Here is a 15,220-nt window from a genome sequence, read left to right on the forward strand (position 1 = left end):
TCGACTGACGCTACGCTGACGCTTGCAGGCAGCGATATTTACCACGATCGCGTCGACATGCAGCTGCGAGATGCACAGGAGTAACAAAGCACTCCACGATGCGGCGACATACGAAATCCACTGCCCAGCTACACGTCGCAACTAACAAAATACCGACTCTGCCAGGAATCGAACCTGGAATCTTCTGATCCGTAGTCAGACGCGTTATCCGTTGCGCCACAGAGCCACTGGCAGCAGTTTCGATTACTAGACAAGGGCACTTCGCTAAGACACGTGTTCTCCATGGCTCAGCAAGCTCCCAAGGAAGGTAGCTCTCGTTCAGCTGCGTGGCCACAGTGCGCCTGCAGAGCTTAGAGCTTGCCACACATCTGCGTTCACTGTTCGACAGGTAGCGGAAGGCAAGGCGCGCTATTTGCTGCGTTTTCTCGACGACCAGAGCCCGTTGATGTGCATGTAAGCGTAGCATATGAAACAAGAATAGCACGAAGCATTCGTATGGCATCAGGTGGCGATCATATGTTTCTGTGTGCACCACTGGTTTACAGCAAAGTGAATAGCGCAAACTGAGAGCACTGGGTTGTAGTCCCAGTGGCGCAGTTGGTTAGCCCACGGTACCTATAAGCAGTAGCCGTGAGCAATGCCGGGATTGTGAATTCGAGCCTCACGGTGAGCATAATTTTATTTCGTAGCAGCATTCTGTGACAGCAACAGGAGGCTAGTTTTCAGATGTATCAGCTATTTGAGTTACATAATTGTGTATTCGAGACACTAGCTGCGTCTTCCTCGGTAGTATAGTGGTTAGTATCCCCGCCTGTCACGCGGGAGACCGCGGTCCGATTCCCCGCCAGGCGGCATATCCGATTTTTAGTTGCAGCACTATCACCCGCCGAACTTAGTGAAGGACGTTGGCGGCTATTAGCACCATGTGTCTATCACACTGGCAACTGCCTACAGCTCATCCTCGGTAGTATAGTGGTTAGTATCCCCGCCTGTCACGCGGGAGACCGGGGTTCGATTCCCCGCCGGGGAGATGCGATTTTTATCTCACAAACCTGCTAGAGTGTTGCTCGTGCGTGGGTCGGAAGATCAAGGAGTATAGGTGGTGCAAAAACATAAACAAAAGCTACAATTTAGGAAGTGGTTCTCGCATTCTTCACACGAGGAGAATTACGAGGTTTGCTGTTGAATCTGAATCAAAACACCCCAGCAGTCGCTCTGGGCGTAATAATCGAGCTCGGCACAGTCTGCAAATAAAATAATTTTAGCAGAGCGTGGTTTCGATCAACGGACCTCTGGGTTATGGGCCCAGCACGCTTCCACTGCGCCACTCTGCTGTGCGTTGATGCTCTGTCTCTTCGCTAAGTGAAGAGGGACACTTGGAAAGTGTTGCCTGCGTCGCTTTCACACGCCTGTCCTTAGTTGCGTATCATCTCGTACAGCTCTCAGCTTGACTTGTCTCGACTTTGCTCGACTGACGCTACGCTGACGCTTGCAGGCAGCGATATTTACCACGATCGCGTCGACATGCAGCTGCGAGATGCACAGGAGTAACAAAGCACTCCACGATGCGGCGACATACGAAATCCACTGCCCAGCTACACGTCGCAACTAACAAAATACCGACTCTGCCAGGATTCGAACCTGGAATCTTCTGATCCGTAGTCAGACGCGTTATCCGTTGCGCCACAGAGCCACTGGCAGCAGTTTCGATTACTAGACAAGGGCACTTCGCTAAGACACGTGTTCTCCATGGCTCAGCAAGCTCCCAAGGAAGGTAGCTCTCGTTCAGCTGCGTGGCCACAGTGCGCCTGCAGAGCTTAGAGCTTGCCACACATCTGCGTTCACTGTTCGACAGGTAGCGGAAGGCAAGGCGCGCTATTTGCTGCGTTTTCTCGACGACCAGAGCCCGTTGATGTGCATGTAAGCGTAGCATATGAAACAAGAATAGCACGAAGCATTCGTATGGCATCAGGTGGCGATCATATGTTTCTGTGTGCACCACTGGTTTACAGCAAAGTGAATAGCGCAAACTGAGAGCACTGGGTTGTAGTCCCAGTGGCGCAGTTGGTTAGCCCACGGTACCTATAAGCAGTAGCCGTGAGCAATGCCGGGATTGTGAATTCGAGCCTCACGGTGAGCATAATTTTATTTCGTAGCAGCATTCTGTGACAGCAACAGGAGGCTAGTTTTCAGATGTATCAGCTATTTGAGTTACATAATTGTGTATTCGAGACACTAGCTGCGTCTTCCTCGGTAGTATAGTGGTTAGTATCCCCGCCTGTCACGCGGGAGACCGCGGTCCGATTCCCCGCCAGGCGGCATATCCGATTTTTAGTTGCAGCGCTATCACCCGCCGAACTTAGTGAAGGACGTTGGCGGCTATTAGCACCATGTGTCTATCACACTGGCAACTGCCTACAGCTCATCCTCGGTAGTATAGTGGTTAGTATCCCCGCCTGTCACGCGGGAGACCGGGGTTCGATTCCCCGCCGGGGAGATGCGATTTTTATCTCACAAACCTGCTAGAGTGTTGCTCGTGCGTGGGTCGGAAGATCAAGGAGTATAGGTGGTGCAAAAACATAAACAAAAGCTACAATTTAGGAAGTGGTTCTCGCATTCTTCACACGAGGAGAATTACGAGGTTTGCTGTTGAATCTGAATCAAAACACCCCAGCAGTCGCTCTGGGCGTAATAATCGAGCTCGGCACAGTCTGCAAATAAAATAATTTTAGCAGAGCGTGGTTTCGATCCACGGACCTCTGGGTTATGGGCCCAGCACGCTTCCACTTCGCCACTCTGCTGTGCGTTGATGCTCTGTCTCTTCGCTAAGTGAAGAGGGACACTTGGAAAGTGTTGCCTGCGTCGCTTTCACACGCCTGTCCTTAGTTGCGTATCATCTCGTACAGCTCTCAGCTTGACTTGTCTCGACTTTGCTCGACTGACGCTACGCTGACGCTTGCAGGCAGCGATATTTACCACGATCGCGTCGACATGCAGCTGCGAGATGCACAGGAGTAACAAAGCACTCCACGATGCGGCGACATACGAAATCCACTGCCCAGCTACGCGTCGCAACTAACAAAATACCGACTCTGCCAGGATTCGAACCTGGAATCTTCTGATCCGTAGTCAGACGCGTTATCCGTTGCGCCACAGAGCCACTGGCAGCAGTTTCGATTACTAGACAAGGGCACTTCGCTAAGACACGTGTTCTCCATGGCTCAGCAAGCTCCCAAGGAAGGTAGCTCTCGTTCAGCTGCGTGGCCACAGTGCGCCTGCAGAGCTTAGAGCTTGCCACACATCTGCGTTCACTGTTCGACAGGTAGCGGAAGGCAAGGCGCGCTATTTGCTGCGTTTTCTCGACGACGAGAGCCCGTTGATGTGCATGTAAGCGTAGCATATGAAACAAGAATAGCACGAAGCATTCGTATGGCATCAGGTGGCGATCATATGTTTCTGTGTGCACCACTGGTTTACAGCAAAGTGAATAGCGCAAACTGAGAGCACTGGGTTGTAGTCCCAGTGGCGCAGTTGGTTAGCCCACGGTACCTATAAGCAGTAGCCGTGAGCAATGCCGGGATTGTGAATTCGAGCCTCACGGTGAGCATAATTTTATTTCGTAGCAGCATTCTGTGACAGCAACAGGAGGCTAGTTTTCAGATGTATCAGCTACTTGAGTTACATAATTGTGTATTCGAGACACTAGCTGCGTCTTCCTCGGTAGTATAGTGGTTAGTATCCCCGCCTGTCACGCGGGAGACCGCGGTCCGATTCCCCGCCAGGCGGCATATCCGATTTTTAGTTGCAGCACTATCACCCGCCGAACTTAGTGAAGGACGTTGGCGGCTATTAGCACCATGTGTCTATCACACTGGCAACTGCCTACAGCTCATCCTCGGTAGTATAGTGGTTAGTATCCCCGCCTGTCACGCGGGAGACCGGGGTTCGATTCCCCGCCGGGGAGATGCGATTTTTATCTCACAAACCTGCTAGAGTGTTGCTCGTGCGTGGGTCGGAAGATCAAGGAGTATAGGTGGTGCAAAAACATAAACAAAAGCTACAATTTAGGAAGTGGTTCTCGCATTCTTCACACGAGGAGAATTACGAGGTTTGCTGTTGAATCTGAATCAAAACACCCCAGCAGTCGCTCTGGGCGTAATAATCGAGCTCGGCACAGTCTGCAAATAAAATAATTTTAGCAGAGCGTGGTTTCGATCAACGGACCTCTGGGTTATGGGCCCAGCACGCTTCCACTGCGCCACTCTGCTGTGCGTTGATGCTCTGTCTCTTCGCTAAGTGAAGAGGGACACTTGGAAAGTGTTGCCTGCGTCGCTTTCACACGCCTGTCCTTAGTTGCGTATCATCTCGTACAGCTCTCAGCTTGACTTGTCTCGACTTTGCTCGACTGACGCTACGCTGACGCTTGCAGGCAGCGATATTTACCACGATCGCGTCGACATGCAGCTGCGAGATGCACAGGAGTAACAAAGCACTCCACGATGCGGCGACATACGAAATCCACTGCCCAGCTACACGTCGCAACTAACAAAATACCGACTCTGCCAGGAATCGAACCTGGAATCTTCTGATCCGTAGTCAGACGCGTTATCCGTTGCGCCACAGAGCCACTGGCAGCAGTTTCGATTACTAGACAAGGGCACTTCGCTAAGACACGTGTTCTCCATGGCTCAGCAAGCTCCCAAGGAAGGTAGCTCTCGTTCAGCTGCGTGGCCACAGTGCGCCTGCAGAGCTTAGAGCTTGCCACACATCTGCGTTCACTGTTCGACAGGTAGCGGAAGGCAAGGCGCGCTATTTGCTGCGTTTTCTCGACGACCAGAGCCCGTTGATGTGCATGTAAGCGTAGCATATGAAACAAGAATAGCACGAAGCATTCGTATGGCATCAGGTGGCGATCATATGTTTCTGTGTGCACCACTGGTTTACAGCAAAGTGAATAGCGCAAACTGAGAGCACTGGGTTGTAGTCCCAGTGGCGCAGTTGGTTAGCCCACGGTACCTATAAGCAGTAGCCGTGAGCAATGCCGGGATTGTGAATTCGAGCCTCACGGTGAGCATAATTTTATTTCGTAGCAGCATTCTGTGACAGCAACAGGAGGCTAGTTTTCAGATGTATCAGCTATTTGAGTTACATAATTGTGTATTCGAGACACTAGCTGCGTCTTCCTCGGTAGTATAGTGGTTAGTATCCCCGCCTGTCACGCGGGAGACCGCGGTCCGATTCCCCGCCAGGCGGCATATCCGATTTTTAGTTGCAGCACTATCACCCGCCGAACTTAGTGAAGGACGTTGGCGGCTATTAGCACCATGTGTCTATCACACTGGCAACTGCCTACAGCTCATCCTCGGTAGTATAGTGGTTAGTATCCCCGCCTGTCACGCGGGAGACCGGGGTTCGATTCCCCGCCGGGGAGATGCGATTTTTATCTCACCAACCTGCTAGAGTGTTGCTCGTGCGTGGGTCGGAAGATCAAGGAGTATAGGTGGTGCAAAAACATAAACAAAAGCTACAATTTAGGAAGTGGTTCTCGCATTCTTCACACGAGGAGAATTACGAGGTTTGCTGTTGAATCTGAATCAAAACACCCCAGCAGTCGCTCTGGGCGTAATAATCGAGCTCGGCACAGTCTGCAAATAAAATAATTTTAGCAGAGCGTGGTTTCGATCAACGGACCTCTGGGTTATGGGCCCAGCACGCTTCCACTGCGCCACTCTGCTGTGCGTTGATGCTCTGTCTCTTTGCTAAGTGAAGAGGGACACTTGGAAAGTGTTGCCTGCGTCGCTTTCACACGCCTGTCCTTAGTTGCGTATCATCTCGTACAGCTCTCAGCTTGACTTGTCTCGACTTTGCTCGACTGACGCTACGCTGACGCTTGCAGGCAGCGATATTTACCACGATCGCGTCGACATGCAGCTGCGAGATGCACAGGAGTAACAAAGCACTCCACGATGCGGCGACATACGAAATCCACTGCCCAGCTACACGTCGCAACTAACAAAATACCGACTCTGCCAGGATTCGAACCTGGAATCTTCTGATCCGTAGTCAGACGCGTTATCCGTTGCGCCACAGAGCCACTGGCAGCAGTTTCGATTACTAGACAAGGGCACTTCGCTAAGACACGTGTTCTCCATGGCTCAGCAAGCTCCCAAGGAAGGTAGCTCTCGTTCAGCTGCGTGGCCACAGTGCGCCTGCAGAGCTTAGAGCTTGCCACACATCTGCGTTCACTGTTCGACAGGTAGCGGAAGGCAAGGCGCGCTATTTGCTGCGTTTTCTCGACGACCAGAGCCCGTTGATGTGCATGTAAGCGTAGCGTATGAAACAAGAATAGCACGAAGCATTCGTATGGCATCAGGTGGCGATCATATGTTTCTGTGTGCACCACTGGTTTACAGCAAAGTGAATAGCGCAAACTGAGAGCACTGGGTTGTAGTCCCAGTGGCGCAGTTGGTTAGCCCACGGTACCTATAAGCAGTAGCCGTGAGCAATGCCGGGATTGTGAATTCGAGCCTCACGGTGAGCATAATTTTATTTCGTAGCAGCATTCTGTGACAGCAACAGGAGGCTAGTTTTCAGATGTATCAGCTATTTGAGTTACATAATTGTGTATTCGAGACACTAGCTGCGTCTTCCTCGGTAGTATAGTGGTTAGTATCCCCGCCTGTCACGCGGGAGACCGCGGTCCGATTCCCCGCCAGGCGGCATATCCGATTTTTAGTTGCAGCACTATCACCCGCCGAACTTAGTGAAGGACGTTGGCGGCTATTAGCACCATGTGTCTATCACACTGGCAACTGCCTACAGCTCATCCTCGGTAGTATAGTGGTTAGTATCCCCGCCTGTCACGCGGGAGACCGGGGTTCGATTCCCCGCCGGGGAGATGCGATTTTTATCTCACCAACCTGCTAGAGTGTTGCTCGTGCGTGGGTCGGAAGATCAAGGAGTATAGGTGGTGCAAAAACATAAACAAAAGCTACAATTTAGGAAGTGGTTCTCGCATTCTTCACACGAGGAGAATTACGAGGTTTGCTGTTGAATCTGAATCAAAACACCCCACAGTCGCTCTGGGCGTAATAATCGAGCTCGGCACAGTCTGCAAATAAAATAATTTTAGCAGAGCGTGGTTTCGATCAACGGACCTCTGGGTTATGGGCCCAGCACGCTTCCACTGCGCCACTCTGCTGTGCGTTGATGCTCTGTCTCTTCGCTAAGTGAAGAGGGACACTTGGAAAGTGTTGCCTGCGTCGCTTTCACACGCCTGTCCTTAGTTGCGTATCATCTCGTACAGCTCTCAGCTTGACTTGTCTCGACTTTGCTCGACTGACGCTACGCTGACGCTTGCAGGCAGCGATATTTACCACGATCGCGTCGACATGCAGCTGCGAGATGCACAGGAGTAACAAAGCACTCCACGATGCGGCGACATACGAAATCCACTGCCCAGCTACACGTCGCAACTAACAAAATACCGACTCTGCCAGGATTCGAACCTGGAATCTTCTGATCCGTAGTCAGACGCGTTATCCGTTGCGCCACAGAGCCACTGGCAGCAGTTTCGATTACTAGACAAGGGCACTTCGCTAAGACACGTGTTCTCCATGGCTCAGCAAGCTCCCAAGGAAGGTAGCTCTCGTTCAGCTGCGTGGCCACAGTGCGCCTGCAGAGCTTAGAGCTTGCCACACATCTGCGTTCACTGTTCGACAGGTAGCGGAAGGCAAGGCGCGCTATTTGCTGCGTTTTCTCGACGACCAGAGCCCGTTGATGTGCATGTAAGCGTAGCATATGAAACAAGAATAGCACGAAGCATTCGTATGGCATCAGGTGGCGATCATATGTTTCTGTGTGCACCACTGGTTTACAGCAAAGTGAATAGCGCAAACTGAGAGCACTGGGTTGTAGTCCCAGTGGCGCAGTTGGTTAGCCCACGGTACCTATAAGCAGTAGCCGTGAGCAATGCCGGGATTGTGAATTCGAGCCTCACGGTGAGCATAATTTTATTTCGTAGCAGCATTCTGTGACAGCAACAGGAGGCTAGTTTTCAGATGTATCAGCTATTTGAGTTACATAATTGTGTATTCGAGACACTAGCTGCGTCTTCCTCGGTAGTATAGTGGTTAGTATCCCCGCCTGTCACGCGGGAGACCGCGGTCCGATTCCCCGCCAGGCGGCATATCCGATTTTTAGTTGCAGCACTATCACCCGCCGAACTTAGTGAAGGACGTTGGCGGCTATTAGCACCATGTGTCTATCACACTGGCAACTGCCTACAGCTCATCCTCGGTAGTATAGTGGTTAGTATCCCCGCCTGTCACGCGGGAGACCGGGGTTCGATTCCCCGCCGGGGAGATGCGATTTTTATCTCACAAACCTGCTAGAGTGTTGCTCGTGCGTGGGTCGGAAGATCAAGGAGTATAGGTGGTGCAAAAACATAAACAAAAGCTACAATTTAGGAAGTGGTTCTCGCATTCTTCACACGAGGAGAATTACGAGGTTTGCTGTTGAATCTGAATCAAAACACCCCAGCAGTCGCTCTGGGCGTAATAATCGAGCTCGGCACAGTCTGCAAATAAAATAATTTTAGCAGAGCGTGGTTTCGATCAACGGACCTCTGGGTTATGGGCCCAGCACGCTTCCACTGCGCCACTCTGCTGTGCGTTGATGCTCTGTCTCTTCGCTAAGTGAAGAGGGACACTTGGAAAGTGTTGCCTGCGTCGCTTTCACACGCCTGTCCTTAGTTGCGTATCATCTCGTACAGCTCTCAGCTTGACTTGTCTCGACTTTGCTCGACTGACGCTACGCTGACGCTTGCAGGCAGCGATATTTACCACGATCGCGTCGACATGCAGCTGCGAGATGCACAGGAGTAACAAAGCACTCCACGATGCGGCGACATACGAAATCCACTGCCCAGCTACACGTCGCAACTAACAAAATACCGACTCTGCCAGGATTCGAACCTGGAATCTTCTGATCCGTAGTCAGACGCGTTATCCGTTGCGCCACAGAGCCACTGGCAGCAGTTTCGATTACTAGACAAGGGCACTTCGCTAAGACACGTGTTCTCCATGGCTCAGCAAGCTCCCAAGGAAGGTAGCTCTCGTTCAGCTGCGTGGCCACAGTGCGCCTGCAGAGCTTAGAGCTTGCCACACATCTGCGTTCACTGTTCGACAGGTAGCGGAAGGCAAGGCGCGCTATTTGCTGCGTTTTCTCGACGACGAGAGCCCGTTGATGTGCATGTAAGCGTAGCATATGAAACAAGAATAGCACGAAGCATTCGTATGGCATCAGGTGGCGATCATATGTTTCTGTGTGCACCACTGGTTTACAGCAAAGTGAATAGCGCAAACTGAGAGCACTGGGTTGTAGTCCCAGTGGCGCAGTTGGTTAGCCCACGGTACCTATAAGCAGTAGCCGTGAGCAATGCCGGGATTGTGAATTCGAGCCTCACGGTGAGCATAATTTTATTTCGTAGCAGCATTCTGTGACAGCAACAGGAGGCTAGTTTTCAGATGTATCAGCTACTTGAGTTACATAATTGTGTATTCGAGACACTAGCTGCGTCTTCCTCGGTAGTATAGTGGTTAGTATCCCCGCCTGTCACGCGGGAGACCGCGGTCCGATTCCCCGCCAGGCGGCATATCCGATTTTTAGTTGCAGCACTATCACCCGCCGAACTTAGTGAAGGACGTTGGCGGCTATTAGCACCATGTGTCTATCACACTGGCAACTGCCTACAGCTCATCCTCGGTAGTATAGTGGTTAGTATCCCCGCCTGTCACGCGGGAGACCGGGGTTCGATTCCCCGCCGGGGAGATGCGATTTTTATCTCACAAACCTGCTAGAGTGTTGCTCGTGCGTGGGTCGGAAGATCAAGGAGTATAGGTGGTGCAAAAACATAAACAAAAGCTACAATTTAGGAAGTGGTTCTCGCATTCTTCACACGAGGAGAATTACGAGGTTTGCTGTTGAATCTGAATCAAAACACCCCAGCAGTCGCTCTGGGCGTAATAATCGAGCTCGGCACAGTCTGCAAATAAAATAATTTTAGCAGAGCGTGGTTTCGATCAACGGACCTCTGGGTTATGGGCCCAGCACGCTTCCACTGCGCCACTCTGCTGTGCGTTGATGCTCTGTCTCTTCGCTAAGTGAAGAGGGACACTTGGAAAGTGTTGCCTGCGTCGCTTTCACACGCCTGTCCTTAGTTGCGTATCATCTCGTACAGCTCTCAGCTTGACTTGTCTCGACTTTGCTCGACTGACGCTACGCTGACGCTTGCAGGCAGCGATATTTACCACGATCGCGTCGACATGCAGCTGCGAGATGCACAGGAGTAACAAAGCACTCCACGATGCGGCGACATACGAAATCCACTGCCCAGCTACACGTCGCAACTAACAAAATACCGACTCTGCCAGGATTCGAACCTGGAATCTTCTGATCCGTAGTCAGACGCGTTATCCGTTGCGCCACAGAGCCACTGGCAGCAGTTTCGATTACTAGACAAGGGCACTTCGCTAAGACACGTGTTCTCCATGGCTCAGCAAGCTCCCAAGGAAGGTAGCTCTCGTTCAGCTGCGTGGCCACAGTGCGCCTGCAGAGCTTAGAGCTTGCCACACATCTGCGTTCACTGTTCGACAGGTAGCGGAAGGCAAGGCGCGCTATTTGCTGCGTTTTCTCGACGACGAGAGCCCGTTGATGTGCATGTAAGCGTAGCATATGAAACAAGAATAGCACGAAGCATTCGTATGGCATCAGGTGGCGATCATTTGTTTCTGTGTGCACCACTGGTTTACAGCAAAGTGAATAGCGCAAACTGAGAGCACTGGGTTGTAGTCCCAGTGGCGCAGTTGGTTAGCCCACGGTACCTATAAGCAGTAGCCGTGAGCAATGCCGGGATTGTGAATTCGAGCCTCACGGTGAGCATAATTTTATTTCGTAGCAGCATTCTGTGACAGCAACAGGAGGCTAGTTTTCAGATGTATCAGCTATTTGAGTTACATAATTGTGTATTCGAGACACTAGCTGCGTCTTCCTCGGTAGTATAGTGGTTAGTATCCCCGCCTGTCACGCGGGAGACCGCGGTCCGATTCCCCGCCAGGCGGCATATCCGATTTTTAGTTGCAGCACTATCACCCGCCGAACTTAGTGAAGGACGTTGGCGGCTATTAGCACCATGTGTCTATCACACTGGCAACTGCCTACAGCTCATCCTCGGTAGTATAGTGGTTAGTATCCCCGCCTGTCACGCGGGAGACCGGGGTTCGATTCCCCGCCGGGGAGATGCGATTTTTATCTCACAAACCTGCTAGAGTGTTGCTCGTGCGTGGGTCGGAAGATCAAGGAGTATAGGTGGTGCAAAAACATAAACAAAAGCTACAATTTAGGAAGTGGTTCTCGCATTCTTCACACGAGGAGAATTACGAGGTTTGCTGTTGAATCTGAATCAAAACACCCCAGCAGTCGCTCTGGGCGTAATAATCGAGCTCGGCACAGTCTGCAAATAAAATAATTTTAGCAGAGCGTGGTTTCGATCAACGGACCTCTGGGTTATGGGCCCAGCACGCTTCCACTGCGCCACTCTGCTGTGCGTTGATGCTCTGTCTCTTCGCTAAGTGAAGAGGGACACTTGGAAAGTGTTGCCTGCGTCGCTTTCACACGCCTGTCCTTAGTTGCGTATCATCTCGTACAGCTCTCAGCTTGACTTGTCTCGACTTTGCTCGACTGACGCTACGCTGACGCTTGCAGGCAGCGATATTTACCACGATCGCGTCGACATGCAGCTGCGAGATGCACAGGAGTAACAAAGCACTCCACGATGCGGCGACATACGAAATCCACTGCCCAGCTACACGTCGCAACTAACAAAATACCGACTCTGCCAGGATTCGAACCTGGAATCTTCTGATCCGTAGTCAGACGCGTTATCCGTTGCGCCACAGAGCCACTGGCAGCAGTTTCGATTACTAGACAAGGGCACTTCGCTAAGACACGTGTTCTCCATGGCTCAGCAAGCTCCCAAGGAAGGTAGCTCTCGTTCAGCTGCGTGGCCACAGTGCGCCTGCAGAGCTTAGAGCTTGCCACACATCTGCGTTCACTGTTCGACAGGTAGCGGAAGGCAAGGCGCGCTATTTGCTGCGTTTTCTCGACGACGAGAGCCCGTTGATGTGCATGTAAGCGTAGCATATGAAACAAGAATAGCACGAAGCATTCGTATGGCATCAGGTGGCGATCATTTGTTTCTGTGTGCACCACTGGTTTACAGCAAAGTGAATAGCGCAAACTGAGAGCACTGGGTTGTAGTCCCAGTGGCGCAGTTGGTTAGCCCACGGTACCTATAAGCAGTAGCCGTGAGCAATGCCGGGATTGTGAATTCGAGCCTCACGGTGAGCATAATTTTATTTCGTAGCAGCATTCTGTGACAGCAACAGGAGGCTAGTTTTCAGATGTATCAGCTATTTGAGTTACATAATTGTGTATTCGAGACACTAGCTGCGTCTTCCTCGGTAGTATAGTGGTTAGTATCCCCGCCTGTCACGCGGGAGACCGCGGTCCGATTCCCCGCCAGGCGGCATATCCGATTTTTAGTTGCAGCACTATCACCCGCCGAACTTAGTGAAGGACGTTGGCGGCTATTAGCACCATGTGTCTATCACACTGGCAACTGCCTACAGCTCATCCTCGGTAGTATAGTGGTTAGTATCCCCGCCTGTCACGCGGGAGACCGGGGTTCGATTCCCCGCCGGGGAGATGCGATTTTTATCTCACAAACCTGCTAGAGTGTTGCTCGTGCGTGGGTCGGAAGATCAAGGAGTATAGGTGGTGCAAAAACATAAACAAAAGCTACAATTTAGGAAGTGGTTCTCGCATTCTTCACACGAGGAGAATTACGAGGTTTGCTGTTGAATCTGAATCAAAACACCCCAGCAGTCGCTCTGGGCGTAATAATCGAGCTCGGCACAGTCTGCAAATAAAATAATTTTAGCAGAGCGTGGTTTCGATCAACGGACCTCTGGGTTATGGGCCCAGCACGCTTCCACTGCGCCACTCTGCTGTGCGTTGATGCTCTGTCTCTTCGCTAAGTGAAGAGGGACACTTGGAAAGTGTTGCCTGCGTCGCTTTCACACGCCTGTCCTTAGTTGCGTATCATCTCGTACAGCTCTCAGCTTGACTTGTCTCGACTTTGCTCGACTGACGCTACGCTGACGCTTGCAGGCAGCGATATTTACCACGATCGCGTCGACATGCAGCTGCGAGATGCACAGGAGTAACAAAGCACTCCACGATGCGGCGACATACGAAATCCACTGCCCAGCTACACGTCGCAACTAACAAAATACCGACTCTGCCAGGATTCGAACCTGGAATCTTCTGATCCGTAGTCAGACGCGTTATCCGTTGCGCCACAGAGCCACTGGCAGCAGTTTCGATTACTAGACAAGGGCACTTCGCTAAGACACGTGTTCTCCATGGCTCACCAAGCTCCCAAGGAAGGTAGCTCTCGTTCAGCTGCGTGGCCACAGTGCGCCTGCAGAGCTTAGAGCTTGCCACACATCTGCGTTCACTGTTCGACAGGTAGCGGAAGGCAAGGCGCGCTATTTGCTGCGTTTTCTCGACGACGAGAGCCCGTTGATGTGCATGTAAGCGTAGCATATGAAACAAGAATAGCACGAAGCATTCGTATGGCATCAGGTGGCGATCATTTGTTTCTGTGTGCACCACTGGTTTACAGCAAAGTGAATAGCGCAAACTGAGAGCACTGGGTTGTAGTCCCAGTGGCGCAGTTGGTTAGCCCACGGTACCTATAAGCAGTAGCCGTGAGCAATGCCGGGATTGTGAATTCGAGCCTCACGGTGAGCATAATTTTATTTCGTAGCAGCATTCTGTGACAGCAACAGGAGGCTATTTTTCAGATGTATCAGCTATTTGAGTTACATAATTGTGTATTCGAGACACTAGCTGCGTCTTCCTCGGTAGTATAGTGGTTAGTATCCCCGCCTGTCACGCGGGAGACCGCGGTCCGATTCCCCGCCAGGCGGCATATCCGATTTTTAGTTGCAGCACTATCACCCGCCGAACTTAGTGAAGGACGTTGGCGGCTATTAGCACCATGTGTCTATCACACTGGCAACTGCCTACAGCTCATCCTCGGTAGTATAGTGGTTAGTATCCCCGCCTGTCACGCGGGAGACCGGGGTTCGATTCCCCGCCGGGGAGATGCGATTTTTATCTCACAAACCTGCTAGAGTGTTGCTCGTGCGTGGGTCGGAAGATCAAGGAGTATAGGTGGTGCAAAAACATAAACAAAAGCTACAATTTAGGAAGTGGTTCTCGCATTCTTCACACGAGGAGAATTACGAGGTTTGCTGTTGAATCTGAATCAAAACACCCCAGCAGTCGCTCTGGGCGTAATAATCGAGCTCGGCACAGTCTGCAAATAAAATAATTTTAGCAGAGCGTGGTTTCGATCAACGGACCTCTGGGTTATGGGCCCAGCACGCTTCCACTGCGCCACTCTGCTGTGCGTTGATGCTCTGTCTCTTCGCTAAGTGAAGAGGGACACTTGGAAAGTGTTGCCTGCGTCGCTTTCACACGCCTGTCCTTAGTTGCGTATCATCTCGTACAGCTCTCAGCTTGACTTGTCTCGACTTTGCTCGACTGACGCTACGCTGACGCTTGCAGGCAGCGATATTTACCACGATCGCGTCGACATGCAGCTGCGAGATGCACAGGAGTAACAAAGCACTCCACGATGCGGCGACATACGAAATCCACTGCCCAGCTACACGTCGCAACTAACAAAATACCGACTCTGCCAGGATTCGAACCTGGAATCTTCTGATCCGTAGTCAGACGCGTTATCCGTTGCGCCACAGAGCCACTGGCAGCAGTTTCGATTACTAGACAAGGGCACTTCGCTAAGACACGTGTTCTCCATGGCTCAGCAAGCTCCCAAGGAAGGTAGCTCTCGTTCAGCTGCGTGGCCACAGTGCGCCTGCAGAGCTTAGAGCTTGCCACACATCTGCGTTCACTGTTCGACAGGTAGCGGAAGGCAAGGCGCGCTATTTGCTGCGTTTTCTCGACGACCAGAGCCCGTTGATGTGCATGTAAGCGTAGCATATGAAACAAGAATAGCACGAAGCATTCGTATGGCATCAGGTGGCGATCATATGTTTCTGTGTGCACCACTGGTTTACAGCAAAGT

At 51.6% G+C, this 15,220-nt stretch overlaps 21 non-coding genes across 21 annotated transcripts; 10 read left to right on the top strand and 11 right to left on the bottom strand.

Moving 5' to 3' along the window:
• Window positions 1-153: 153 nt before the first annotated feature.
• On the bottom strand, window positions 154-226 carry Trnar-acg (transfer RNA arginine (anticodon ACG)). Its single transcript has one exon. It is a non-coding gene; the product is annotated as a tRNA-Arg (tRNA).
• Window positions 227-958: 732 nt separating this feature from the next.
• Trnad-guc (transfer RNA aspartic acid (anticodon GUC)) lies at window positions 959-1,030 on the top strand. The gene has a single exon. It is a non-coding gene; the product is annotated as a tRNA-Asp (tRNA).
• Window positions 1,031-1,620: 590 nt separating this feature from the next.
• Trnar-acg (transfer RNA arginine (anticodon ACG)) lies at window positions 1,621-1,693 on the bottom strand. Its single transcript has one exon. It is a non-coding gene; the product is annotated as a tRNA-Arg (tRNA).
• Window positions 1,694-2,425: 732 nt separating this feature from the next.
• Window positions 2,426-2,497, top strand: Trnad-guc (transfer RNA aspartic acid (anticodon GUC)). Its single transcript has one exon. It is a non-coding gene; the product is annotated as a tRNA-Asp (tRNA).
• Window positions 2,498-3,087: 590 nt separating this feature from the next.
• Trnar-acg (transfer RNA arginine (anticodon ACG)) lies at window positions 3,088-3,160 on the bottom strand. The gene has a single exon. It is a non-coding gene; the product is annotated as a tRNA-Arg (tRNA).
• Window positions 3,161-3,892: 732 nt separating this feature from the next.
• Trnad-guc (transfer RNA aspartic acid (anticodon GUC)) lies at window positions 3,893-3,964 on the top strand. Its single transcript has one exon. It is a non-coding gene; the product is annotated as a tRNA-Asp (tRNA).
• A 590-nt stretch (window positions 3,965-4,554) lies between these two features.
• Window positions 4,555-4,627, bottom strand: Trnar-acg (transfer RNA arginine (anticodon ACG)). Its single transcript has one exon. It is a non-coding gene; the product is annotated as a tRNA-Arg (tRNA).
• A 732-nt stretch (window positions 4,628-5,359) lies between these two features.
• On the top strand, window positions 5,360-5,431 carry Trnad-guc (transfer RNA aspartic acid (anticodon GUC)). The gene has a single exon. It is a non-coding gene; the product is annotated as a tRNA-Asp (tRNA).
• A 590-nt stretch (window positions 5,432-6,021) lies between these two features.
• Trnar-acg (transfer RNA arginine (anticodon ACG)) lies at window positions 6,022-6,094 on the bottom strand. Its single transcript has one exon. It is a non-coding gene; the product is annotated as a tRNA-Arg (tRNA).
• Window positions 6,095-6,826: 732 nt separating this feature from the next.
• Window positions 6,827-6,898, top strand: Trnad-guc (transfer RNA aspartic acid (anticodon GUC)). The gene has a single exon. It is a non-coding gene; the product is annotated as a tRNA-Asp (tRNA).
• A 589-nt stretch (window positions 6,899-7,487) lies between these two features.
• Window positions 7,488-7,560, bottom strand: Trnar-acg (transfer RNA arginine (anticodon ACG)). The gene has a single exon. It is a non-coding gene; the product is annotated as a tRNA-Arg (tRNA).
• A 732-nt stretch (window positions 7,561-8,292) lies between these two features.
• Trnad-guc (transfer RNA aspartic acid (anticodon GUC)) lies at window positions 8,293-8,364 on the top strand. Its single transcript has one exon. It is a non-coding gene; the product is annotated as a tRNA-Asp (tRNA).
• A 590-nt stretch (window positions 8,365-8,954) lies between these two features.
• Trnar-acg (transfer RNA arginine (anticodon ACG)) lies at window positions 8,955-9,027 on the bottom strand. The gene has a single exon. It is a non-coding gene; the product is annotated as a tRNA-Arg (tRNA).
• A 732-nt stretch (window positions 9,028-9,759) lies between these two features.
• Window positions 9,760-9,831, top strand: Trnad-guc (transfer RNA aspartic acid (anticodon GUC)). Its single transcript has one exon. It is a non-coding gene; the product is annotated as a tRNA-Asp (tRNA).
• Window positions 9,832-10,421: 590 nt separating this feature from the next.
• On the bottom strand, window positions 10,422-10,494 carry Trnar-acg (transfer RNA arginine (anticodon ACG)). The gene has a single exon. It is a non-coding gene; the product is annotated as a tRNA-Arg (tRNA).
• A 732-nt stretch (window positions 10,495-11,226) lies between these two features.
• On the top strand, window positions 11,227-11,298 carry Trnad-guc (transfer RNA aspartic acid (anticodon GUC)). Its single transcript has one exon. It is a non-coding gene; the product is annotated as a tRNA-Asp (tRNA).
• Window positions 11,299-11,888: 590 nt separating this feature from the next.
• On the bottom strand, window positions 11,889-11,961 carry Trnar-acg (transfer RNA arginine (anticodon ACG)). Its single transcript has one exon. It is a non-coding gene; the product is annotated as a tRNA-Arg (tRNA).
• Window positions 11,962-12,693: 732 nt separating this feature from the next.
• Trnad-guc (transfer RNA aspartic acid (anticodon GUC)) lies at window positions 12,694-12,765 on the top strand. Its single transcript has one exon. It is a non-coding gene; the product is annotated as a tRNA-Asp (tRNA).
• Window positions 12,766-13,355: 590 nt separating this feature from the next.
• Window positions 13,356-13,428, bottom strand: Trnar-acg (transfer RNA arginine (anticodon ACG)). The gene has a single exon. It is a non-coding gene; the product is annotated as a tRNA-Arg (tRNA).
• A 732-nt stretch (window positions 13,429-14,160) lies between these two features.
• Window positions 14,161-14,232, top strand: Trnad-guc (transfer RNA aspartic acid (anticodon GUC)). Its single transcript has one exon. It is a non-coding gene; the product is annotated as a tRNA-Asp (tRNA).
• A 590-nt stretch (window positions 14,233-14,822) lies between these two features.
• On the bottom strand, window positions 14,823-14,895 carry Trnar-acg (transfer RNA arginine (anticodon ACG)). The gene has a single exon. It is a non-coding gene; the product is annotated as a tRNA-Arg (tRNA).
• Between the last annotated feature and the right edge of the window lie 325 nt (window positions 14,896-15,220).

Source organism: Schistocerca gregaria, chromosome 8, assembly GCF_023897955.1.
Source record: "Schistocerca gregaria isolate iqSchGreg1 chromosome 8, iqSchGreg1.2, whole genome shotgun sequence".
Lineage (NCBI taxonomy): Eukaryota > Metazoa > Arthropoda > Insecta > Orthoptera > Acrididae > Schistocerca > Schistocerca gregaria.